The 26976-nt window shown below is 37.9% G+C and overlaps 1 long non-coding RNA gene across 1 annotated transcript; it reads right to left on the bottom strand.

The window, feature by feature from the left end:
- Positions 1-1075: 1075 nt before the first annotated feature.
- On the bottom strand, positions 1076-3154 carry LOC145012621 (uncharacterized). The gene is made up of 3 exons (XR_013664601.1): positions 2928-3154; positions 2499-2576; positions 1076-1467 (listed from the first exon to the last, which is right to left on the bottom strand). It is a non-coding gene; the product is annotated as an uncharacterized LOC145012621 (long non-coding RNA).
- Positions 3155-26976: the final 23822 nt, after the last annotated feature.

Genomic DNA, 26976 nt, shown 5'->3' with positions numbered 1-26976 from the left:
TCTAATTAGTATAATTATAGTATGGTCATTAAATATGTGACTATAATTATGTAATGGTCATTCCTTTTGTACTAGTATATGTCTAGATTTAAAGAATAATCTTCATAAAACGAAAATATATTGTAAGTATTTATTGGTGACTTATTAATATATCTTGATAATATTAATTCAAAAAGTTACTTTTAGTGGTTTATGGTCATATGCATTTTATTATGTATATCAAAAAATGATGAATTGGCTACATCAAATGACTTTTGGTTATATATCAGTTTGACTTTGTGACCTATTTTGGTCATATAACAGTGGGAGTAATGTGAACATATACAAAACAAATGGTTAAAATTGCATATGAAGGATTTCTTTAGATCCACCAAAATATCATCTTGAAGGGGACATAAATCATTATTACAATCTATACCAATTTCTACATCCAAAACTCCCAAACAAGTAAAAGACCATATTACTCTTTTACACTAATTTAAATTGTCCCAGTTTTCTTATATTCCAGTTTAGAGATGAAAATCCAAACCAAAACATTTTCACCAACAATAGCATTTATCTTTAAAATGCACCTTTTCAACTTCTAATCATACAATAATTGGTTAAAACTGTTAAAAAAAATCAAGTCTTCAGTCATATAAAGTATAAAAAATAGGAGTAGAAGAGTTTGGCTCATGAACACGAATTCTTGACTTATATTTACTACTTTTATTTACTGTTACTTGGTTCTAGTCCAGACCCTTTGATTCTAGTCCTTGATCCTTCATCAACAACTGATTGGCTAATGATCGAAGCACCCATAGTGGTATCTTTGTATCAGTTTGCAGTTGGTTGAATTAAATATGATCCAGGTTGACTAATGCACTGTTGGCTCTTTCCTAGATCCAAACATAGTTTTTTCTCCAAATTACTCTATCGATACCTTCTAGCATTTTCAATCATCCACTTCCATTAGTTCACCATAATCGATATCTAAATAATATAACAAACTAAGTAAAGGAACAACAACCAAATAGATAATCTTAAAACCAATCATCACCTTACCAGTTTCCTTGATGCAGATGATCCTTACCAATTACCAACAAAATGAATAACAAATTAAATAGAGTTGTCACTTCGGATTGGTGGTTTCTAGTTTTAGTAAAGCCACATCAGAATTCACAAAAAGAAAGCCCTAACTTGGAAATCAAAGTAAAAAATCATCTTCCAAGAAACAAGTGAATATATATACATAATTATAAAAACAATAGAACATACTATGACTATTGGATCTATGGCTTTGCAAACAGAGCTTTATACACTTCCTATACAAGAGCCTTCTTATGAAGGGGTTTTACTCACTCCGTTGTTATTTGTCCCCTTTGCAGATGAAGGTGAAGCATTATTGAAACCTTTAAGAGAGTCTATGTCACCAAACACATCCCCAACCTTTATGCAATATATTGCCCATTTCATGTTAAGGCACACCTGTAATATGAAACAAATTACTCAACACTCTACCCGACACATACCAATTAGATTACAATCATATTAAATGTAGCAAACACTTATTGTGTGAATAACCATATAGATGATAATAACAATTCAAAGCAAAAACCAATAACTTATTTTATTCTAAGACATCAAAAGAATATTTGGGAATGGTCATATCTTTTATTTAAGGTCAATATCAAGAACATAAAAACAAATAATAATACATCATATATTGTCATTTCATGAAATTTAGTTCCTAAAGCGGATTCTGATAAGCCTTGACCTGATAACACACCTTATGCTCAGATTTTAACAACCAAAGTACCAAACTATAAATTAACACAAGGAAGCAAAAACAATCCGATCAATGTTTCCATCATTTTTAAGAGGATGTTTCTCTCCAAAAGTTCCTTTACCAAAACAAAACTCATAATACCCTTCTAGACTCGACCACTATCTTAAATACTAGAATAAAAGACAAAAAAAAAAATACAGCAACACCTGATTTAAAAAGGGCTGTTTCCACTCACAAAAGGACTGCAGACTCATACATGAAAAATTAAAAGACTAAAATGCCCATAAGATCAAAACTGCAGAAAAAGAGCATTAAATCTTTCCTTGGACCCTTTTGCCATTCTCTTATAAACCTCGAGTGGTTGGGGTCTATCAGATTCAAAAGGGATTTCTTGATAAGTAAAATAAGTTCATGGATCTGTTAATCTCCCACAGAAGTCCCAAGTGCATCATGTAACAGAAACAATGACATCATACTTATGGTCAAACAAAAATTAAAAAACCGATTTCCTTCATTGAGATTTTCAGAAACAGACTTCCTTCTTTAAAGTGATTCAACAAGATTAAATTTCCATAAAAAAATCAACTAAATAATATACAAGATGTAATTAGAAGTTTAGTAATGTTTAGAGGATTATACTAATAAAATGGAGAGAGAGAGAGAGAGAGAGAGAGAGAGAGAGAGAGACTAATGTAATATTACACAGGCAGATAGATTGAAAGCAACTTACATGGACATCCTGTAGAGGAAACATATATCTAACAAGATTCTGTGTATTATCGTTAATAGTTTTGCCCTCATCAACATCCTGTAGAGGAAACATTATTGCTTACTGTTAAGATAAACCAGAAAATCACCAAACTATATCAAAAAAATCAGATTATAAGATCAAATCAGATTATAAGCTTCATTGATTCCAAAAACAATCATGTGCTTAAAATTTAAGTGCCTTATCGATTCAAAAATAATATCATCAGCTTATCACAAGGTGCACAAACCAGGGAAAAAATAAAGTGGGATTCCAAACCAAAAATTGGGAACAAGAATTGAGCTTTAGATTCAAAATCGTACAAGAAAGTCATATGCTTCATCGATTTTAGAACTCAAACGTCATGTATTGATCCATGAGGTGTAATCGAGTAAAGAAAGTCGGTCTTACAGACGAAGAAGCAATGCCGCCGCCGCGATAGGAAGTCTGGAGCCGAGATGAGGGAACGATCGTCCGTGTGGGAGATCTGAGAAGGGTCACAACTCTTCACTCTGATGAACATTATGAAGGAGCGTGTCAGGGGAATGAGTCTCATGACGTGAACGAGGGTGTTGCAAGTATTGGGGGAGAACAAGGGTGTTTTGGTGATTTTAATTTAAAAATCAAAAGCTATTAGCGGGAACTGAAAACATTTTAGGGGGAAATGAAAATGAGGTTTTTGGAAATAGTTTTTGTATTTAAATTTTGATTTATTTTGGATTTAGGAAGAATATATGTACATTTTAATATTTAAAATATTTCATTTTTTATTCGTGTTGTTGTAGGATTGTATGTGTCACAAGAAAATTATACTTGTTTTATACATGTTTAAATCAAGGTTCTAAATAACATTAGAAGTGATTTGACGGCAATGTCAAGCCTCAAAATTTTCTGAACCATGTTATTTCTAAAGTGTGACTTAAGGCGGTAATTTTGTATATAATTATTAATTCTCTATATATTTTTACTATAACTTGTTTTTATATGCATATACGACTTTATGTGGAATTTTGATAAAGCGTGGCGGCATGTACAAGCCTTTGGTCATAGCGAACTTTTTAGAATCTTGGTTTAAACGGATAAATTCGTTTCCTGACTTCTGTAAGACACACCTTAAAATTGAAATATGTATCGAAACAAATACATACGGGAGACAAATTTCTCAAATCAATAAAAGAAAAATGTGTGTCAGTTGAGTCGTGTATCGAATTGTTGAGTCTACCATAATGACCACCCTCTAGTTTCCCTAAATATACCATCCAAGTGTGTTCATTGTCGATTTGTTCTATGTCACTGCATAAGATGGCATGAAAGGTAGTCAAAAAAGATCTCATGTTGGGTGGTATAAGGTTGGGTATCGGTTGAGTTGTGGTAGGTGGGGGTGGGGAACACTTTGTAGTTGTATTGACAATTCTAGATAACTTGTGTGTTATTTGGGTTATGACTATGTGTTAAGTAAGTTACATTAATGTCACATGGAAAAAGGGTAGAATAGGGGAACAAATTGGTCGCCTTGGTGAAAGTTTGGGGGTGTTTGGAAAAAGAGCTTATTATCTTATTAGTGGTTCCACACCGTATAAGCTAAAAACATGTTTGGATAAAAAAATATTATAGCGACATCCACTGCTAATAAGCCATTTTTTCATTAGTTACCTAACTCTAACATATAGCTTATAAGCTAATAAGTAATATTTTTTTCCAAACACCCCTTTAATAGGGCTTAGGGCCTATGCTTTAAATTGTGAAAATGAGTTAGGAATAGGTGTTATATTGATGGGTGTATGGCATAGTGTAAGTAGGCTTATGGCTTATGGATCATGGTTTATGTCTTATGACTTATGGCTTGAGGGTTATGCTTATGTATTACGATGTATGCCTTATAGCTTAAGACTTAAGGTGTGGGGTTTATAACTTATGGTTTCATTTGATGATGGTTTTAGTGACATCAACAATTATATGTAAGGGTTTATAACATAAGCTAAATCATTATGCCATACCTACATACACCCTAACCTGCATACCTATACCCATACCCCCACAAATCCATAACTATATGCATATTCCTACAAGCCCACACTAACGCCTACCCTACCTCACTCCCACCTCACCACTACCACCACCACCTCCACACCTTACACCCTACATCTACATACCCCTTCCACCTAGATCTACCCCTACCCACACACATACCACCCAACCACACATGTAAGAATAAATGAGAAGACTCACCTGACACTGTCGACAAGTATCTCACACCTGAACTGCCGGAACTAGTCTTTGCCTAATCAACGAAATAATTATCCCTAATTAATAATTAGGGTATATAAAAATCAATTCGTGAGTCAACATCCCACAACTAAGTCCTCCAAAGGCAAAAAGACCATTTCCCCCTTCACATGGTCCAAAACCATAAATCTTGACCAAAAGTCAAAAGGCAATGAAAAGTCAACTGCCCAGCGCGTACGCGGGGAGTACAACTCAATCAGAAGCCATTGGGGCAGAACCGGCTACGTGGGCGTAGCTAGGCATACGCCCAACGTACTCCAACTGCTTTCTTTTTCACCAACTTTGTGTCTTTATCCTTTAAGACAACTAACCAAGCCTTATATATGACCCATCTAAGATGTCTTAATCCATAAAGTCATCGACTTTAAGCCTTTGCATGGCTAGGAAGGACTCTATGCAACAAACCTTAACTTCTAACACACTCTAAGCTACTTTACTCATGCATGAGCCATATGGAATGATCAAACAACCATTTTTATGAATCTACAGGTCCTAAAATGCATGAAAGGACAACTACAATTCCCTTGCGTGCTCCAAACTCATAGAGGTCAAATCTTTGGGAAAAAAACTCATAAAACTTCAACCGTGTAGATCAAATCGAAAACTCATCAAGGTATAAACTTTATACATGAAAAAGATGCACAAGGTGGAAAGGTTCCTGGATCTACAAGCTTGCAATCAAACACTTCTTTTTAATCAAACACTTCTTTTTTCTCTGGACTGCTTCAACAAAATGCACTAAAACACTTAATAAGCTCAAAAATCTCACACAAGCAACTAAGACTCGAAATCAGGGTTTGGGGAGGGAGTGATGGTTGATAAGGATGATCAAATAGGGATATAATGTTGTTTAAATACGGAGAAACCCTTAAAATTAGGGTTTGGAGTATGGGCTAGTATGCCCGGCGTACCACAAGTATGCCCAACGTACTAGCGGATCATGCATAATTCCATGTTGTACGAGTACGTTGTGCATACTCTTAAGTATGCACTGCGTACGACCAAAAATGCAAGTGTTATCCTTAAGGGACCAATTATGCAACTTTTGATAAAGATAAAAAGCAATAATAAAAAAAATACTTGACATTGTAATGTTACAATACTCCTACGCCTCTCATACTCACCTTATATAACTTCCACCACTAACATATATCTACCCATACCCACATGATCCCTACCTTCACACCTACACCCAAATTCTCACATTAATCTTAATCCCACCTTACATTTACCCCTATCCTTACCCTCGTATCGATGCCCACATACATTAATCTCTAACTAGGGTTTAACTTCCATCGTCATATTTGACCCTTTAAGTTTGTGTTTTGAGTCATTTGGTTTTTGCTTGTGGCTTAGGGCTCAAGGCTTAAGTGGTAGAGCTTAGGGCTTATGACTCATGACATCGGTCATATGACTACAATAAAGAAAAATAAAAATACTTATATTATCATTAAAAGTTTTAAGTTATATATATATATATATATATATATATATATATATATATATATATATATATATATATATATATATTACTTATGATTATAATAAAGCAAAATAAGTTAATAAGATTTTCTAGTAAACTTAATTTTAATAAAGCTAAATTATAAATTTAAGATTTAAAATAATTTTAATTATAAAATTTTATTATCAGTTATTTCAATATATTTTTCAATACCTTAAAATTTTGACATAATCCTTATTCTAAATCCCGCTATGTTATCCCGCTCACAATTGACCGTTGTCTCCATTCTCTCTTAACCAATATCATCATGGACCAATCTTCTCTCCCTCTCACCAATCAATGGCGACGTCGACAACAATTAACCCATGACCAGTAATGAGATAATAAAACCAGGCCAATGGAAATCGAGATGAGTGAAATCGAGAATTCTAGGATTGGTGTTAGGTTCCTTCCATCTCCTGTCAGCAACGTTTTACTTAGAGTTTCACATAAAACAGCCCCACATTCCCATTTATGTTTTCTCTGCTTAAAATTTTAGTCTTCATCTCGACGCTACAATAGTTTGGAGCCCTATAATCGAGTGTAAATGTAATCCTTAAACATGTTTTATTTGATATTGCTGATTAGGTGATACTTTGGTTGATAAGTTAGGAGTTAATCTCCCATTAATGTTCAAGGTAATTCTTATTTCATCCTCCATGTTTAAATATGATGTTTTTGATAAGTGGTTCAGCATATTTGTTTTCAATTGTAATTAGGAAGGGGGCATTTCTTTTGTTTTTGGGTATGATTACCTGCAATCACTGCAATCAGTTGGTACTAATTTCATATAAGGTTGCAAAAGACCTAAAAGCAAGTTTAAGAGAAGCAACAATATTGTTGACGGAGAGAAATATATCTTTTAATTATTTTTTTTATATCTTCTGTTTATCTTTTAAATCCTTAAAACTCTTCTTATAATGCTTTAATTTCGTCTGATTATGAAGAAGAAGAATGTTGAATGATGTTTCTTACCTTAAGCAATTCAAGGTGAGTGCTTATTAATTCATTTTACTTCATTTCTATGCAAAAATATGTAAATACCCTTTTGGTAATACCGTAATAGATCAAAATATGACCTGCAGTTGTCATTGCTAGTGGAAAGCTTATCATTGCAAGCACCTAATATTTTCTATCCTTCAAACTCTTTATTTTTTTTTCCTATATCATTAATTTTGACTTTCTTTTTTCTTTTGCAATTTCTGCATTTGGAATTAGATGGTTTTTCTCCTATATCATTAATTTTGACTTTCTTTTTTCTTTTGTAGTTTCTGCATTTGGAATTAGATGGTCTGCTTTGAGACCACCACTTTTCACTCCTCACTGACCCCTTCACAAGTAGTTTTCTTTTTCTCTACATGTTTTTCTATTTATGACATTTATTTCTTGCATTATATGTGGTTTTTGTACATCAAGTTTGCTTTCATTCAAAAATATAAATCACATACATGTTTTTAGATTTTATCTCAAAAATGTTGATGATCTCATGCATTACCCTGAAGTTATCAATTTAGGGTTGTTGGGATTTGCTTTAAATTTATTATTGGTAATTCGGAGCAATCAACTTAGGGTAATTGCCAAAATTTGATTGTGATTATTTATTTTTTGATCATTGAGGATTAAAATAATGATGTCTTGTGATCATATGGTTAGTAAGATTTGCAGATTATGATGTCTTGTGATATTTTGATAATTGATATTAACGTTTCTCTATGTGTTTGGAGTTTTTAGGCTTGTTTGAACTTGGTATGTTGCTTCTAATTACAAGTAGAATTGACAAAGGAAAAAGTCACGCATATGTCCTAAAAAAATTGTATTTGTTTTCACATGTGAATCTTGTTCTTTCTCATGTTTGTTTACTCTTTTTTTCGTTACAAGTCTTGTATGATCACCAAGAATGTTTGTTTTGTTTGATGCAAGTGTAGGAATGGCTATGACAAGGAGATTAACTAGAAGCTGGAACAATCGTGATGCATCTAGCAATAATAACTTCAAGATTGATGATGTGGGTCACAAATGATTATAATCCAAGTGTTGGGTAACATAAATACATACTAAATAATGTGGGAAAGACATACAAGAGCAAGTATTCAGGTGGTTCACTTTTCATAAGATCCCTCAAATTGATTTTGTGAGTTTTTCTTCATAATACAGTGTTATTTGATATTACAAATTCTCTAACTGATAATAAAAGACCATTTGCTGCATCTGGACTAGAAATCACACCATTGCCAATTAATATTCTATTTGTTTTTTATTTTTTGGTTGAAATAAAAAAATACAAATTACCATTAACCAAGATTCTATCTTTTGTTTACCTCCATTTCGGTGACTTAGGTAGTGTTTAGGATTAGATTAGGTGGTGTTTAGGAGTAGGATAGTTTGCCGTTTCAAAAAAAAATTAACATATGAACATTTAGCAAATGCTAACTACTACTCCTATGGTCAGATTGTAATTTTGTTTTAGGTGTTGGAGAATTAAATATATGGCCAATGTGTAATAGTGTTATTATAGAAAATGTCCAAGTGTTGTACATTGTTAGAAATTGTTCATGTTTCACAAAATTACTTAACAATTTATATTTGTTTCAATGTTTTACACCTACAACTTTTGTTGGTCCAGAATCCACTATCCAAACAAAATAAAAAACAATGAATTTCACATTTCAAGAAGCAAAAGAAAACATTGACAACAATATGACATCAAAAGCAAACAAAGACCAAGATGAACAAGAAAAAACTCTTGGAGATATAGTATTAGCTTATTTGCACAATCATTTCTCTTTAAAACTTCTATATATATCCTTTGATTAAAATTTTATTTCTTTAGTATGTACATTGAAAACTTATGTATTGATTGGTTTTATTAATGTTAATATCACTTGTTTTTAGGGCTTATCTTGTTTATTGTTATATTTATTTTACAAATAAATGAAAATAAAATGGATAATATACTTATTTATAACCGTGGATTTACATAAACATTAGTTACATCATAATAAAAAAAATTCATGCGGCTTTACATAAAGGAAAATGCCACTGTAGCCCCACTAACTTACAAGTTTTGGTTTAAAAGGTCTCTTATTTTATTTTTTGGCTTTAGAAGGGCATAAACTAACATTTAATCGACTAATTTGGGATTTTGACCCAATTCAACCGGTTTGCTTGCCATGTCATCATCCAAGTAAGCTACTGAGTCAACTCAGACAACTCGGTTTACACATCATCGAATCACCACCGAGTTCACTTACTTGGGCACTAAGGGTCAGGTGGTCTCGTACTATATAAATGGATGGTCTCTTGGACAAAACCCTAAGGCTTTGTTACCACTTCCGGCCAAACACAACCCGACAAACGAAAATAGAATACATGTGTTCCCTTTCACTGTCTTCCATGGAGCCTACCCCACCACCATCACTAGATACTATAAACTCCAAAAACTTGATTAGCTCAAGAGATGGGCTATACTTTAACGATTTGCACACGATTTTCTTCGATTGTGGTGATAAAATAGTTGAGCAAAAAGGTGAGGTGGAGCTCATGAAGGAGGAGATGGGTCGCGATTACCTTCATCCCAGGGTTGATGTCCTGAACATGCAGCAAAGGTTCGAGAAGGTTGAGAAGCAGATTCAAGCTATTGCATTGTTGGTTGTGGGTCTTGTCGTGGTGATGCTCCTTCTAATGATTTTCATCATTCACTTGATAGTCAACAAGTGATTCTCAAGGAGGTGAATAGTAGTGGTATGATAGTCTAGTGTTCGTCGTAATCGTCTATTATGTTTAAGGTTTTTATTGTAATATATGTTATTAGGATTGTGTGTGTTCGTTTGTGTTTGTGGTAATCGTGTATGATGTTTGTGGTAATCTACTGGTGGTTGTTTACGGATGTTTTTTGAAGTCCTGGGAACATGTAATAGGCATTTTGATATTATCTTGATGAAATGTAAAGGCCTTGAATGCGTTTTGATTTGTTGGGATCAATGTTCTTGATTCAGACTAACGATTTGGACACTTGGTTGGCTTAATTAATAAAATTTAATTGTTTTTTGGTACATCAACTGTGACAGATGTTAATGAGGTCAAACATTGGGGTAATTTTGTCAAGGGGTATTTTCAGAATTTACAATTTTTAAGAACTTACTTCTTTACTCGGCTGGGGTATTTTCATCATTTTCTCTTTATAAGTACTTTACCTCCTTTACTCGACAGTACATCCCATTTCTTTGTACATGTTCTTGTTTGCATTTTGAAGTATCTCGGAAATAACGAAGCAAAAATGGTGAAATTCTCATGTGGATGTTTGGCCATAATCAAAATGTCTTCCACTCCATCAAACCCTGGAAGACCATTCTATGCTTACCTCACTAAGGTTTGTTTGACTTTCTTTATCAGGTCACTGTAGCCCTAATTTATTTGTTTTTATCTTTGCATTCTACACTTCTAACTTCTAAATTGATTTTGTTAGGGACCTCGTAATGGTTTTTATTTGTTGGGTAGAAGAAGCAGACACTAAGAATATGAGTGCTGAAGCAGTTATGATTGCAAGATTGGCTAGGTCAAAAAAGAAGCTTGAATCAAAGATTTGGAAACTGAAGATGTCTTTTGTTCTAAGTTGGATTATTTTCTTTAGCATAATTGTGTACAAGTTGTAATTCGTATGTAGCAGTTTTTTATGTCCTTGTCAGGGAAATTGTTATGGTTATTTACATTATCCTTGTAATGACTTTCAATCACTAATGTCAATAATAGACACCAATGCCATGTTCACCTAGAGTAAAATGGGCCATATATATCCAACACTAATGTAAATAATGGACCCCAATACCATGCACGTCTATAAACACAACACACCATCATAAGGACATTGAAACCTTTTGCATACATAACACCACAGTGAGTTCATAACATAGTAATTTATATTAGATTAAAATTAAACAAAAATAGTACATAACATACAATCTAAACACTTAATCCAACATTGTTTAGCATAACCAAAGTGACTACATAACACCACAGTGAGTACATAACATAAAATTGAAACACTTAATCCAACATTGTTTAGCATGACCAAAGTGAGTACAAAACATCAAATTAAAACACTTAACCTGAAATTAGTTGTCATAAACACATTGACTACATAACGAAATTGACCACACTTAACCTATTCTAGTTCCATTGGCTTGTCAATAGTGTGGCCTTCTCCATTTTTACCCTCAACCCGTGTACCAAGTTTTTTCTTCAAAATTCTTTCCGACTTCTTTCTTGTCTTGACAATTACCTTTTTACCCATCCCTCCTATATCATCTTTACCATCCTTTGTCTTCCTACCATTGCTTCTTTCCCCAACATTACCATTACCGCCCTTTTTACGCCTCCTGTCACACCCCTAAACCAGACAGCGGAAACGTCCGGGGGTGGAGGACTTCATTTGTAGTATCACAACACATGCATCATAGTAATCAAAGTACAAGCCACCATTGTATTTAAAAGTATAATATTTACATGTGTTCAATCATTGTATATTGAAACCAAAATAGTTATACAAAAGAAGAAGATAAGACTTATAATGGCTCCATCTTCTCAAAAAGCTCGGGGAGTACCTATTATTATTTCCCTAAGAATACAAGTAATTTGAAAAGAGAGTATCAACAATAAGTTGAGTGAGTACATAAGTCTTTATGTTTGCATGGGTGTCTTGGTATTTTGAATATGAAAACTGTTCTAGAAAATCCCATATTTTCTGTAGTATGTGAAAAGTAGTTTTATTCCCATAAAACCGTCCTATTTGTGAACCAATGTATTTGTAAAACTTGTAACTGAGTGTGTTCCTGGCTTCGCCAGCTGTTATTGAAAAATGTAGTATACCATTGTACTTTGTATTTTGTAAACTAGTACTTTGAAGATGTACCTACGTTTAGTTGTTTATACACTAACGTGTTATTAATATCTTTTTAATGAGTTATTATAACCATACTAAGACATGAACGCCTGAAACAAACGCCTTGTGAGCGCTTAAACTGTTGATAACAATTGCCACTCATTGGCGTGTATGCCTGACTGTAGCTAGCAGTCTGAGTCTGAGGTTGTCAATCCCGATATAGATCTACACACAACTTGTTTCGATCTCCGGACTGGGGATTCTGGTTATAATGTCAGGGCTTTACCTTGGTTGTCTAAAATGAATTAAACAACCTGAATTGAATATCTCATAAAAAGCATATAAAAGTTACATGTATATTAGTTATGAAAACCCAATCATTCTGAAATAAATGATTGACAATATGTTCTTGAATTAGTATTCTGAACATTTATTTGACAAGTTTAAACTCTTGATTTGTTTTGAATGAAAACCCTTCTTTCATGTAAAACAATGTATTCATGTATACTTAAATCCTGAAGTATTGCTCTATGTATTATAAATTATACCCATTATAATTTATATGTACTTTATGAATTGGTAAATAATTATTATTGCATGTAATACTTTGCTCAACATATTACAAAGGGTATTTAAACTGATGAGATAACTTTTATATTTATATACATGTAAAATTATGTATATTTGGGAAAAATATAAGTTTATAAAAGAGCTCAATATTTGGAGTATTTTTGATGCTTTAAAATCGTTTTATCGTCATTTGAAATCATTTATTTATAACAAAAAGTTGTTGTGTTATTCTTGTATCCCCCCCCCCCCCCCCCCCGTTAAAATAGTAGAAATTATGAAAATACGGGGGTATGAACTCACATGATAGGTGGTGATTTGGACAGAGTTTTAACAGGAGAGAGGATGAATTCTCAAGAATTTCGGGGCTTCAAGGCTTACTTCGGGTTCGAGTCTTGATACCGGGGCTTTAGGGGTTGTATATGAGCTTAGGGAGTGGAGAATGTGAAAGAGGGTGAAATTTAGGGTGAAAAAGTGAAAATTCTTTGGAATCCTCGCATGCCTTATATAGGCCGAAGCCTTGGATCCGAGGCCATGCGAGGCTACCGTGTGTTGGACAGGTGGCGAAGGGAGGGGAGCTTCTTCGGACCGGAGGCTCGCTGCTAGCAGGCTCGGATTGGACTGGACTTCGGTCCAATAGAAGAACGACACATGCGAACGGAAGTGTGCGAGGGGCGTGTGAGGCGTGTGAGGGGCGTCTCCGGTGTGTCTCCATGCGAAGCTGCTGGCTTCTTAGTGGACCTCGGCTGCGGCCCAATCAAGAGGCAACACGCGAGGCTGCGGCCCAATCAGAAGATGCCACATGGAGGCTCGCATGCGAGGGTGACGTGGCGTTACTGTTCATGCGAAAATTCCTGGTTTTTGCTATTTTTCTTTATTTTTTTGCCAAAACTTGTAAAATTCATAATTTTTGCATACGAACTCCGTTTTTGACGTTCTTTATATGCACACGTAGGTAAAATTATAGTCTACGACTTTCGTTTAGACTTCGTCGGCTAATTTTGACTTTATTTTTAATATTATTATTTTAAACAGACCGGGACGTGAATCCGTTATAAATTCATAACTTCTTCATACGACGTCCGTTTTTGTCTGTCTTTTTACTGTTGTACTACTAATGACGAGACCTTCAATTCTCATTTAGGTTGTGTTGGCTAAAAACTACTCGATCTTTATTTCGAGTTTTTAGCTGTACACTTCTATACTGAAACTTAAAAAAAAATCATAACTTCTTAATACGAAGTCAGATTTTGGCGTTCTTTTTATGAAAGTTTCGGTTTAACATATACTATAACTTTCATTTAGATTGTTAAGGCTAGAAATCCTTTTATTAAAAATTCAGTTTTTATACTGAACAGTGTTTTGCCGGTTTTGTCGCGGATTTTCGATTGGTCATAACTTCTTCGTTATAACTCGGATTTTTGGGTTCTTTATATTTTTGGAAACCTTGTTACAATCTCTATCACTTGGTTCATCCCAATTGAGATTATTTAATAATTTATTTTTGAGGGTCAATTATGTAAATATACATAGTATGCTAAAATTTCTCTTTATTAATTTACAAAGAAATACAAATTGACCTACACTATTAGATAGATTTGAAATAACAGTTTGTTACATTATCCCCCTGTTAGAGAGAATTTCGTCCCGAAATTTACTTTACAGATAGACTGGGGAAAAGATGTGGGTATTTCTGTTGCATTTGATCCTCCCGCTCCCAAGTGAATTCAGGTCACCGCCTTGCATTCCAGCAAACCTTCACTATCGGGATGCAACTTTGTTTGGTTTTCTTAACTTCCCTATCTAGTATCTCTATGGGTTCTTCCACACAATTGAGGATCTCATTTAACTCGATTTCCTCGAGTGGTATCACAAGAGTCTCATCGGAAAGACACTTTTTCAAGTTCGAAACGTGGAAGGTAGGATGAATGTTACTTAGTTCTTGGGGTAATCGTAGTTTGTAAGCTACAGGACCGATTCGGGCAAGAATCTCGAATGGTCCTATGTACCTTGGATTTAGTTTGTCATGCTTTCCAAAGCGTATCATGCCCTTCCAGGGTGAGACCTTCAGCAAAACTAGGTCACCAACCTGGAATTCCAAGGGTTTTCTCCTTTTGTTTGCGTAGCTTTTCTGTCTATCTCTGGAAGCTTTAAGTCGTTCCCGAATTTGTACGATCCTCTCAGTAGTTTCTCGAATAACTTCTGGACCTGTGAGAGCGCTGTCAGGAGTTTGACCTTTAGCTAGCTGGGTGTCTCCCACTTCTACCCAACACATAGGGGATCTGCACTTGCGGCCATAAAGGGCTTCAAATGGAGCAGCTTTTATGCTAGTGTGATAACTGTTGTTATAAGAGAATTCAACAAGGGGTAAATGAATATCCCATGCCTTCCCAAAGTCTATCACACAAGCTCGTAACATATATTCTAACGTTTGAATCGTCCTTTCACTTTGTCCATCGGTTTGCGGATGGTAGGCTGTGCTCATGTCTAGCCTAGTTCCCACAGAGTTTTGTAAAGACTGCCAAAAACGAGAGGTGAATCTACTATCTCAATCTGAAATAATGGATATTGGTACACCATGCAGTCGATCAATCTCCTTGAGGTATGTTCTCGTTAGCTTTTCCATCTTGTCAGTCTCCTTGATTGGTAAGAAGTGTGCGAATTTGGTTAATCTATCGATGATTACCCAAATAGTATCATAACCACTTGACATCTTGGGTAACTTGGTTATGATATCCATTGTAATCCGCTCCCACTTCCATTCAGGGATTTCAGGTTGTTGTAATAATCCTGAAGGTTTCTGGTACTCTACCTTAACTTTGGCGCAAGTAAGGCACTTGACCATAAAGGTAGCGATTTCGGCCTTCATGTTAGGCCACCGATATAGTTTCTTAAGGTCCAGATACATCTTGTCTGAACCTTGGTGGATGGAGTATCGGGTTTTGTGTGCTTCATTCATAACCACGTCTCTGTAACCAACAAACTTTGGTTTCCAGATTCGGTTCATGAAATAATAGACTCCATTATCCCTAACTTCGAAGTTCTTATCCATTCCTCTCAGGGTTTCACCTGCCACGTTTTCGAGTTTCAAGGCTTCAAATGTGAATGGCTTGTCATGGTCAATGACTTTACCCGGCATCCCGAGTATTCTTTTCTACTAAGGGCGTCAGCTACTACGTTTGCTTTACCAGGGTGATAAAGAATTTCACACTCGTAATCGTTCAATAGCTCCACCCATCGTCGTTGTCTCATATTCAGCTCTTTCTGATCGAAGATATGTTGGAGACTTTTATGGTCCGTGAATATTGTGCATTTCGTGCCATATAAGTAATGTCTCCAGATCTTCAGAGCAAACACCACTGCTCATAGTTCAAGGTCATGTGTTGTATAGTTGACTTCATGTGTCTTTAGCTGTCTTGAGGCATAGGATATAACCTTTCCTCTTTGCATAAGAACACATCCAAGCCCTTGATTAGAAGCATCACAGTACACTACGAAATCCTCTGTCCCTTCAGGGAGAGATAGGATCGGTGCACTACACAAGGCTCGCTTCAGCATTTGGAACGTTGTTTCTTGCTTTTCTCCCCAACTATAAGTTACACCCTTTTGGGTCAGAGTAGTAAGAGGCTTAGCTATTCGAGAGAAATTTTGAATGAATCTGCGATAATAGCCAGCAAGACCTAAGAATTGTCGGATTTCTGTAGATGTTTTGGGTGCTGACCAGCTTTCAATTGCCTTTATTTTGGAAGGGTCGACGTGTATTCCTTCTGATCTGACAACATGACCTAGGAAACTTCGCATAGAGCTTCTCCGATCTAAGTGTTTGTAATATTTGACGAAGATGTTGGCCATGTTCCTCTTTGCTCTTTGAGTAGATAAGGATATCGTCAATGAAGACTATAACGAATTTTTCCAAGAATGGACGACACACTCTGTTCATTAGGTCCATGAACACTGCATGTGCATTTGTCAATCCGAATGACATCACTATAAACTCGTAATGACCATAGCGAGTTCTAAAAGCGTTTTTGGGAACGTCTTCCTCCAAAATTCGTAACTGGTGATACCCGGATCTTAAGTCTATCTTTGAGAAGTAGTTCGCCCCTTGAAGTTGGTCGAACAGATCGTCAATGCGAGGCAGAGGGTATCAATTCTTGATGGTAAGTTTATTCAGTTCACGGTAGTCTATACACATGCGGAATGATCCATCCTTCTTCTTTACGAACAAAACTGGTGCTCCCCAAGGTGAGAAGCTTGGTCTTATGAAACCTTTGCTTAGGAGTTCGTTAAGTTGGCTGGATAATTCCTACATTTCAGAAGGTGCAAGACGATAGGGGGATTTGGCTACAGGGGTAGCTCCAAGGATTAAGTCGATTCGGAATTCGACTTGTCGTTCGGGAGGCACCCCTAGAAGATCATCAGGAATACATCGGGAAAGTTGCAGACCTTAGGAATGCTTGCGATGTCTTTCACTTCTTGATTTTTGTCTACCACATGATCTAGGAATGCACAATACTCTTTGCGAAGGTATTTTTGTGCCTTAATGCAAGAAATGATCTGAAGGTTCGTTCCGGGTTTGTCGCCGTAGATAATAAGAGTTTCGTTAGTTAGTAAGTTCAAACGAATAGCTCTTTCATAGCATAGGATGTCGGCATGGTTGGGGCACAACCAATCCATACCTATTATGATGTCAAAACTTTTGACAGAGACCGGCATGAGGTCTATTGGGAAAGACAAGTTATTTAAGGTAAGGATACATCCTATGTATATATCGTTGGTGGATTCGGATTTCCCATTAGCCATTTCTACTGTGAAAGTTTTATTTAGTGGTTGGGAGTTCTGATTTAGTAGATGTTTAAAGTTATGGATCACGAAGCTCCTCTCGGCACCACAATAAAAAAGAATGCATGCATAAGTATTGTTGAGAAGGAACGTACCCGTGACCACTGCAGGGTCTGCCACTGCTTCTTCGTGACCTAGTGCTAGAATTCTCCCAACCCCACCGACATTTCCAGCTTTTGGAAAATCTCTCTTGAAATGCCCCACATCACCGCATTGGTAGCATGCTCGACTTACTCCAGCGGCAGGTACTTGGTTAAGGGGTTGAGGTGGTGTTCTACAGAATCGGGCAGTATGCCCTTTCCTGTTGCAGTTACGGCACTGCATTTAAGGGCAATTCCCGGTGTGGTGAAAATTGCACTTGTTGCATTTAGGGAGGCTACTGACATAGGGTTTAGTTGGTGATGGCTAGTTAGGGGCAACAGTAGGTGCAGTAGTAGGTATGGTAGCAGGCACAGTAGTAGCATGGACTGCCACTATTTGTTTCTTCTTTGAAGGTTCCATAGGAGATTTTCCCTTTCTTTTGTTCCAACCCTTGTTGTTGTTGTTGTTGTTCTCCCTAGGTTGTTCTGGGGCAGTAACCACAGAGTTTTGACGGTTTCCGTGGTCAATAAGTGACTGTGCCAGTTCTTTGGCACTGTCAAAGGTGACAGGTTTAGATGCAATGACGCTTACTTGTATCTGGGGCGACACTCCCCAAATATACCTTTCAATCTTTTTGCTCTCTGGAGCAACCATCTCCGGACATAGAATCGCCAAGTCACAGAATCGATTCGTGTAAGTCGTTATGTCGGTACCGGTCATAGTAATACCCCAAATTTCTTGTTCCAGTTTCTGAATTTCCCCACGCGGCCAGTATGTGTGTGAGGCACCGATTCTCACCCTACCAGAGGGAGTAGATGACTTTGTAGTCTACTGTGACGCTTTGATCACATGTATGGGAGCGGTTTTGATGCAGCGAGGTTATGTGATAGCCTACGCTTCGAGGCAGCTGAAACCTCACAAGGCTAACTATCTAACGCACGATTTGGAGTTGGGCTATGGTATTCGCCCTCAAGATTTGGTGGCATTACCTCTACGGGGTCCGGTGTACCATTTACACGGATCATAAGAGTTTGAGGTACCTTATGGATCAGCTGGATCTGAACATGAGGCAACATCGGTGGTTAGATGTGGTGAGGGATTACGATTGTGAGATCCTTTACCACCCAATAAAGGCCAATGTAGTGGAAGATTCCCTGAGCCACAAGGCGGTGGCAGCCCCAATCCGAGACATATGTTTGAGGATGATAGTGATGACTCCACTGCTGAAGCAGATTAGGGAGGCACAGGTCGAGGGCTTGGAGGAGGAGCGCCAGAAGTGCAAGAGGATTGTGGGTCGAGTAGTTACGTTTGAATATGATAGCCGAGGATTTTTGACCTTGCATGAGAGGGCCTGGGTACCGTACTGGGGCGGAGTACGGAAAGTACTGATAGATGAGGCCTACAAGTGCCGGTTCTCCATCTATACAGGGTGACGAAGATGTACATAGATATTCGACCTGATTACTGGTGGCCCTGCATGAAGCGGGACGTAGCTTGGTACGTGGAGAGATGCCTGACCTACAAGAAGGTCAAGGAGGAGCACCAGAGGCCTCGCGGAAAGATGCAGTCGTTAGACATTCCTATGTGGAAGTGGGAGGATATCACTATGGATTTCATTACTAAGCTTCCCAAGACCGCACATGGGGTCGATCTGATATGGGTCGTTGTGGATCGGTTGACCAAGAGTGCTCATTTCATACCGATCCAGGAGAGTATATCGACCGAGAAGTTGGCCGAGATTTATGCGCGGGAGATAGTAGCACGTCATGGAGTGCCTGTCTTGGTGGTGTCAAAACGAGATGTCCAGTTTACTTTTAGGTTTTGGAAGCGGTTCACGACGAGATGGGTACTCGTCTCCATTTCAGCATCGCATTCCACCCCCAGACGGACGCCAGAGCGGGAGGATGATTCAGACTCTCGATGACAGGCTACGCGTATGTGTATTAGATTTTGATGGCAATTGGGATACGTATCTTCCGTTAGTGGAATTTTCGTATAACAACAGTTACTATGCCAGCGTAAACCGACCTCCCTTTGAGATGCTCTATGGGAGGAAGTGTAGGACCCTAATCTGTTGGGGTGAGGTCGGTTAGAGGGTCATGGGGAGTATGGAGGTAGTATTCAAGACCACAGATCAGATTTAGCAAGTCTGGAGTGAAGTTTCAGGTGGGTGATATGATCCTCCTAAAAGTGTCACCCTGGAAGGGTGTTATCTGGTTTTGGAAGCGAGGCAAGTTGGGCCTTAGGTTCATTGTCTGTTTAGGGTTTTGGCATGGGTAGGTCGGGTTTCTTACAGATTGGATTTTCCAACAAAGCTCAGCCAAATCCACAGCACTTTCCACGTTTCCCAGTTGCGGAAGTGCTTGATGAATAATTCAGTAGTGATCTCCTTAGAGGATATTCAGGTCGACGATTCATTCAATGGGTTTTTGCTAATTCGGAAGTACAAGACCACTCGGTGACCAAAGATGACCCGACCCGATGAAAGTTAGCCGAAATCACATCTTGCAAGGAAACTCGAAATCCGTGCACATTTTCTCGATCACAAAAGAAAATTTACCAGGTAAATCAATGATTTCGAGCAACTTTCATTCAATGGGTTCTTGCCAATTCCAAAGTTAAAGTTCGGTAGTGAGTGTGTACAAGTGTCGAAGCCTCGGTCCCCGGGTATTTACGGACCAAAAAAATATTTTTTTTTATTGAAACGCACATTATTCGTGTTAGTAAAGAGCCACGCAAAATTTCGTCAAAATCCGACTTAATTTGAGGGAGTTATGGATGATTTTGAAAAATTATGCATGCTGGGGGAAATCATTGTCTGTTCCTGTCACCAAGCTCTTTGTGCAATATGTATATATAGGGGATACTAGGGGGCTGCTGCCCATCGGCGCCCGAAGGGGCTTCCAGCGCGCAAGGTTAATGAGGCTGGCAGGCTCGAGGCGAGGCCAAGGCGCCCAGACGTCAAGGAAACAAGGCCAAAACATCACCCATAGACGCCCCACTCCAGTGTCCCCTTGCCCCGACGTCGTGCGTTTCCAAAAATTATGCATCGTCACGGGATATCAATGTCTGTTCCTGTCACCAAGCTCTTTGTGCAATATGTATATATAGGGGGAACCATGGGGTCTCATTCGCATAGGTGCCCGACAAGGGCTGTTGGTGGGTGACTAAGGAACATGAGGCTGTATCGAGCACCAACAAGGCCACCCATGCCAAGCCCCCCCACCCCCCACCCCCACCCCCGACTCATGAAAGATTCCTCCCCCAACACGTTGCCTTGTTAGCTAGTCCCGTGTTGCCTTGATTTCTCCAACACGATGCCTTGATATGTCGAACGATGGCCTGAAAACTAGCCCCGTTGCCTTGATTTCTTGAACGACGACCCGGAAACTAGCCTCGTTGCCTTGATTGCTTGAACACGTTGCCTTGATATCTCTAACGACGACCTGAAAACTTGCATCGTTGCCTTGATTACTCGCACACATTGCCTTAAAACTCGCCACGATGGCCTGGAAAGTAGCCACGATGCCTTGATTTTCCACGACATCGTGTGCATACTAAAAATTATGCATGGTCAGGGAAATCAATGTCTGTTCCTGTCACCAAGCTCTTTGTGCAATATGTATATATAAGGGAGGTCATGGATGTTGAATCCACCAGAGAGCATCGCAAAGGCAAGCCCCAAGACCCGTGAAAGAGCCCACCCCCCAACACGTTGCCTTGATTGCTCGAACGACAACCCAAAAACTAGCCGCGTTGCCTTGATTCCTCGAACATGTTGCCTTGATTTGTGGAGCGATGACTCGATGAATAGAAGTGTTGCCCAGTTTTGTCGAACGACGACCTTGAAACTGTTGGGTTTTGAGCAATCTAACACTTCCTAAGTGTGCATGCAACCTTAATAAACCTTGGATCTATGTTTGTCTAAATACATGCAAAATAATAATTTTCCAAGGTTTATAACCTATCTAACATGGCATGGGGAACATTTCAACATAAAAGAGTTAGAAGAGATTACATACCTTTTGTTGAGTTTGGTTCTAAGGAGTTTGAGGGCCAAGCACCAATAGTGTGAATGCCTCAAATGGAATCACAAACACCACAAACTCTTGGAAAACTTTGAGAGAGTATACACCTTGTATAAAATCGGCCACACACATGCACACACACACACACACTAGTTCACTAGTTTTCTCTTAGACTCCATTTTCATGCTCCATAAGCATGCTTATATAGTGTGCATGGTTAGGGTGAAACCCTAATAACCCATGTCTTTTCCTTTCCAAGGATCCATGGGTTAAAAGCTCCATGGATCATCCATGGACTTCCACATAAGCCTAGCCCATTAACAAATGAGTATTAGCCCACACTATATAAAACAAATAGCCCATAATTTAATTAGTCTTCCTTTTAATCTCTAAATTAATTCATAATTAATTTAAGATTAAAACTAATTAAATAACGTAACTTCATATTAATATATTATAACTCATAATATATTAATAAACATATGTGTATAACTCTCATAAAATTATCCATAATAGTTTGGATGAGATGCAACCCAAATGGACCATGCCAGTCGGGTCAAGTATATACCAAATAAGTTATGGACTTAGACACCTTATCCAACAGACTCCCACTTGGATAAGTCTAATAACTGTATTTGCCTATAACTTCAGGAACCAACCAGCAATCGTAGCTCTCGAAAACTCCCTCGAACAATGAAGACTCTGTCGAACTATGAAGCGCCATTTTAGATAAGTGATCACACAATCCTCTGTTCTCATGATATCAGCCGGACAAACACATGGAACTATGTCTTGCTTATTTTCTAGCAGTTGTTTCTCGATTTTCTGATTTGTTTGACGAAGAACTTCACTGAACACATCGGTTTAGTTCTGACCAGGCCTGGTACATGGGTCAACACAAAATCATCGAGGGGCCCAGATATCGCTTCTATTTCTAGAAGGAACAGATAAACTTCGACTGATATGCTTGTTCTACTACTTATTGAATTGTACACAAAGGCACGTTTTATAACATCAAGTTACTGATGTGTTTACGTGCAATCAATGCACAACCAACTCATAGGTAACAACTCATATCTCTAGGTTTAAAGATTTATATGATGTTATCGTCTCACAATCACTCGAGATAAATTCCATGAAGTGATACAAGTGAGCGTGGGTTTATACCAATACTCATAACTTATGAGTACTCATGAATGTTGCAGAAACCATTGCCATGTCTAAACACCTTTAAGGTATCTACAAACCCAATTCATGACAATCTTGATTCATACCTACTTCCAACGTATGATCGATTGTGGAGGTTTGAATAAATTAATTATTCAGGAAGTCAAAACATGCAAAACTGAAAGAATAGTAAATAATTGACAATGATAGTAACACTTTACTCATAAATAAATCACAAATTTTATTCATCATCAAATGTCGATTACATTTTACAAGTTTCAGGAAAACTATCTAATCTGTAAAACTGATATCGTCCTTCAGCCCGATGCATCTCGCATGCTGAAAATGCTTAACCCTCGTCAGTCCCTTCGTAAGGGGATCTGCAGGATTCTCATCCGACGATATCCTCCTTGTCACAAGGAGTCCTTCTTCAATCTTGTGTCTTATGAAGTGATACTTTCTGTCAATGTGTCTGGATTTGCCATGATCTCTTGGTTCCTTGGCTAAGGTAACCGCACTATTGTTGTCACAGAAAATCTCTATAGGTTCCTTAATAGCCGGTACAACTCCAAGGTCTCCGATGAAGTTCTTTAGCCATATCGCCTCCTTCGCTGCTTCACTCGCTGCTATATACTCTGATTCACAAGTCGAATCAGCCACCGTCTCCTGCTTGGAACTCTTCCAAGAAATTGCCCCTCCATTTAAGGTAAAGATCCAGCTCGACTGAGAGCGGAAATTATCCCTATCAGTCTGAAAACCAGCATCACTATACCCTAATACTCTCAATTCATCACTGCCACCAAGGATAAGGATCCAATCCTTAGTCCTCCGCAGGTACTTGAGAATGTTCTTTACCGCTGTCCAATGAGCCTTGCCAGGGTTCCCCTGATACCTGCTGACCATGCTCAAAGCAAATGCCACATCAGGACGGGTACAAGTCATAGCATACATGATCGAGCCAACTGCGGAAGCATACGGTAATTGGCTCATCTCAGCTATCTCTGCCTCTGTACTCGGACTCTGAGTCTTACTCAGTTTGTTATTGCTTTGGATCGGTAAATCTCCTTTCTTGGAATTCTCCATGTTGAACCTTTTCAACACCTTATCCAAGTAGATACTCTGACTAAGTCCAATTAGTCTTCTACTCCTTTCTCTTAATATCCTTATCCCTAGGATATAGGTAGCCTCCCCTAGGTCCTTCATAGCAAAGCACTTCCCAAGCCAGGACTTAACCTCCTGCAAGGTTGGGATGTCATTTCCTATGAGTAGTATGTCATCCACATACAGAACCAAGAAGCTAACTATACTCCCACTAGCTCTGACATACACGCAAGACTCATCTTCGCTTCTCGAGAAGCCAAACTCTTTTACCTTCTCATCAAAACAAAGATTCCAGCTACGAGATGCTTGTTTTAATCCATAAATGGATTACTCAAGCTTGCATACTCTATTAGGGTACTCTGCACTGACAAAACCCTCTGGCTGATTCATGTACACATCCTCAGCCAACTTTCCGTTAAGCACCCAAGAGTTAGAATATATGTGAATACCACATCATGTATCAAGCACCCAAGAGTTAGAATATGTTGAGTAATTAGACAATATGGTGTAAATACCTGCATGGGTGGGTTTCACTTTCCCATCCTTTAGATCCTGCAAGTACTTAGGGCAGTTTCGCTTCCAATGTGCCTTTTCATGGCAATAAAAGCATTCAGCATCCTTGAGAATGGCAGAAGGAGTGGCAGAACCGCTCTTTGTCTTTGATGAGGAGCCTTCAAGAGACTTTCCCTTGGTACCCTTCGAAGGGTGCTTCCTCTTCTTCTTTTTGCCTTGCCCAATAGCTAAAATAGGGGTAGATGTTGGAGTAGGAGTAGTAGAGGTAACAACCGCCTTACCCTTAAGACCGGTTTCCGCGGTCTTCAAGAGTCCTTGAAGCTTGGTGAGGGTAACTTCCTCCTTGTTCATATGATATGTCATTCGAAAATGATCATAACAAGAAGGCAAGGAGTGCAAAATGATGTCAATTGCCAACTCCTCAGGGATGTTAACATTCAGCTTCAGCAAACGGTCCACATACCTTTGCATCTTTTGCATGTGGCCCGTGACGGATTCACCGTCCTTCATGCGGGTGGTTATTATGGAGGAGATTATTTCATACCGCTCCTGACGAGCACTCTGATGGTACCTTTCCATCAGGTCTTGGTGCATCTCAAAAGGGTAGAAATCTTCATATGACTTTTGGAGCTCGGCTGTCATCGTGGCCATCATGATACATGCCACCTTAGTAGCATCTCTCTCATGAGTCCTGAATTCAGCGATCTCCTCAGGAGTAGCAGTAGACTCATCAAGTTCTTTTAACTCCTTATCGAGGACATATTCCTTGTCCTCGTAACGAGTAACCATCCTGATGTTCCTAATCCAATCCATGAAGTTGGAACCATCAAAGATGACCCTCCCACAAAGATTCATGAGAGAGAAAGAACCAGTTGGGTTAGAGCCTGAAGCATTAGTGTTGGAAGACATCTGAAAAGAGAGTAAGTTTAGATTAGATATATATGATCCTTAAGAAGACACCCAAATGTAGTATTAAGGCTAGGATCCAATCACAATATATTACACTTAGAAGAGGGATGCCGTAATCTAAGTAATAATATATTTGAAAGGTAGGTGAATGACGATTCACCAATTTCCACCATGAAAACGAAATGATTTATTAGGTTTAATTGGATTTGAAATTCCTAGATTCTTTTGAGATTCATTGAACTTTTCAATGGCATGTTTCAATCTCGATTGTGCCCTTCAAGTTTTGTGACTGGGATGCCGAGGATCACAAAACAAGGTGTGAATAACCATGCTAATTCACTTGGTACCCTTAATATTATCACCTAATCAATGTGCCGGTTAACCACACACGCTCCATTGATCTATGACAAATATTAAGTCATCCTTCCTGATCCTTACTAGTCCTAGTTAGTGTCCCGGTTAACCACACACGCTCCACCAACGACTTGGTAAGGTACAAAGTGTGAATTCCATGGACTAGCACCATGTTCACATTTTCCTAAAATAACTAAGATTGGGAATTAAAAGAGTTTAGTTATTTTATAATATTCATTATACTTTTAATGAGGATTTAAAGTCATTGTTCTACCCGTTCGGCTAACGACCCTCCACCGATCAAGCAAGCGGTGGGTGAGAGTATACACCCATTAAGTTGCCATTTTATAGGCAACAACCTTATACCCACCTTATAGACCGGCTTCGTGAATGAGGCCTACTAACGGTAAAACGACTTATTCTTATACATATATATAATAATTAACCATTAATGTTATAAATAGTATAAGGGTTGAATTTTAACTATTAAAACTCTAAGGGTTGGAATTAAAGTTTATTAAAGTGTGTGAAACTTTACAAACTCCAAAACTTGAGGGCAAGTTTTGTAACTTTGCAAAACTCTTCATTTCATAACTTATGAATTAAAGGTTCATAAAAATGAAGACTCTTTATTTTCATGTAACTTATGTGTTTTAAGTGTGTGTTAAATAAAAGTGACCTTTGGTAATCCATAACTTGAGGACAAATTATGGACTCCATTAAAACACATAAATGACAAAGAATTAATCCTAAACAATTCAGCAAATAATTCCTATCATTTTCTAAATTCATAAGAACATGAACATGATCATCAAAAATTCAAGAATTATATGAACACATAAAATCATGGAATTTTGATATATGCTATTGTAAATGGATTAGAACAACCATTACACCAACTAAAATAAGTTTTATAACACCAAAAAAATTTAGGGTAATGTTTCTAGTCTATTTCCAGCAGCAAAAGTCGAGAATTTGCACTCTTTCGATCCTACTCGTCGAGTGCATGAACTGACTCGTCGAGTAGGTTGAAGTTTGCCTTGGACTCGTCGAGTCCCCCCAATGGACTCGGCGAGTCCACAATGCAGACAACAACGATTTCAACTTTTTTCACTATTTTGCATCAAGTATCAAACAAGCAAGCCTAGGCTCTGATACCACTGTTGGGTTTTGAGCAATCTAACACTTCCTAAGTGTGCATGCAACCATAATAAACCTTGGATCTATGTTTGT

This window comes from Lactuca saligna, chromosome 8 (assembly GCF_052625555.1).
Source record: "Lactuca saligna cultivar CGN05327 chromosome 8, ASM5262555v1, whole genome shotgun sequence".
Classification (NCBI taxonomy): Eukaryota; Viridiplantae; Streptophyta; class Magnoliopsida; order Asterales; family Asteraceae; genus Lactuca; species Lactuca saligna.
The sequence above is the reverse complement of the archived record's forward strand: the minus strand, read 5'-3'. Positions and strand labels throughout refer to the sequence as shown.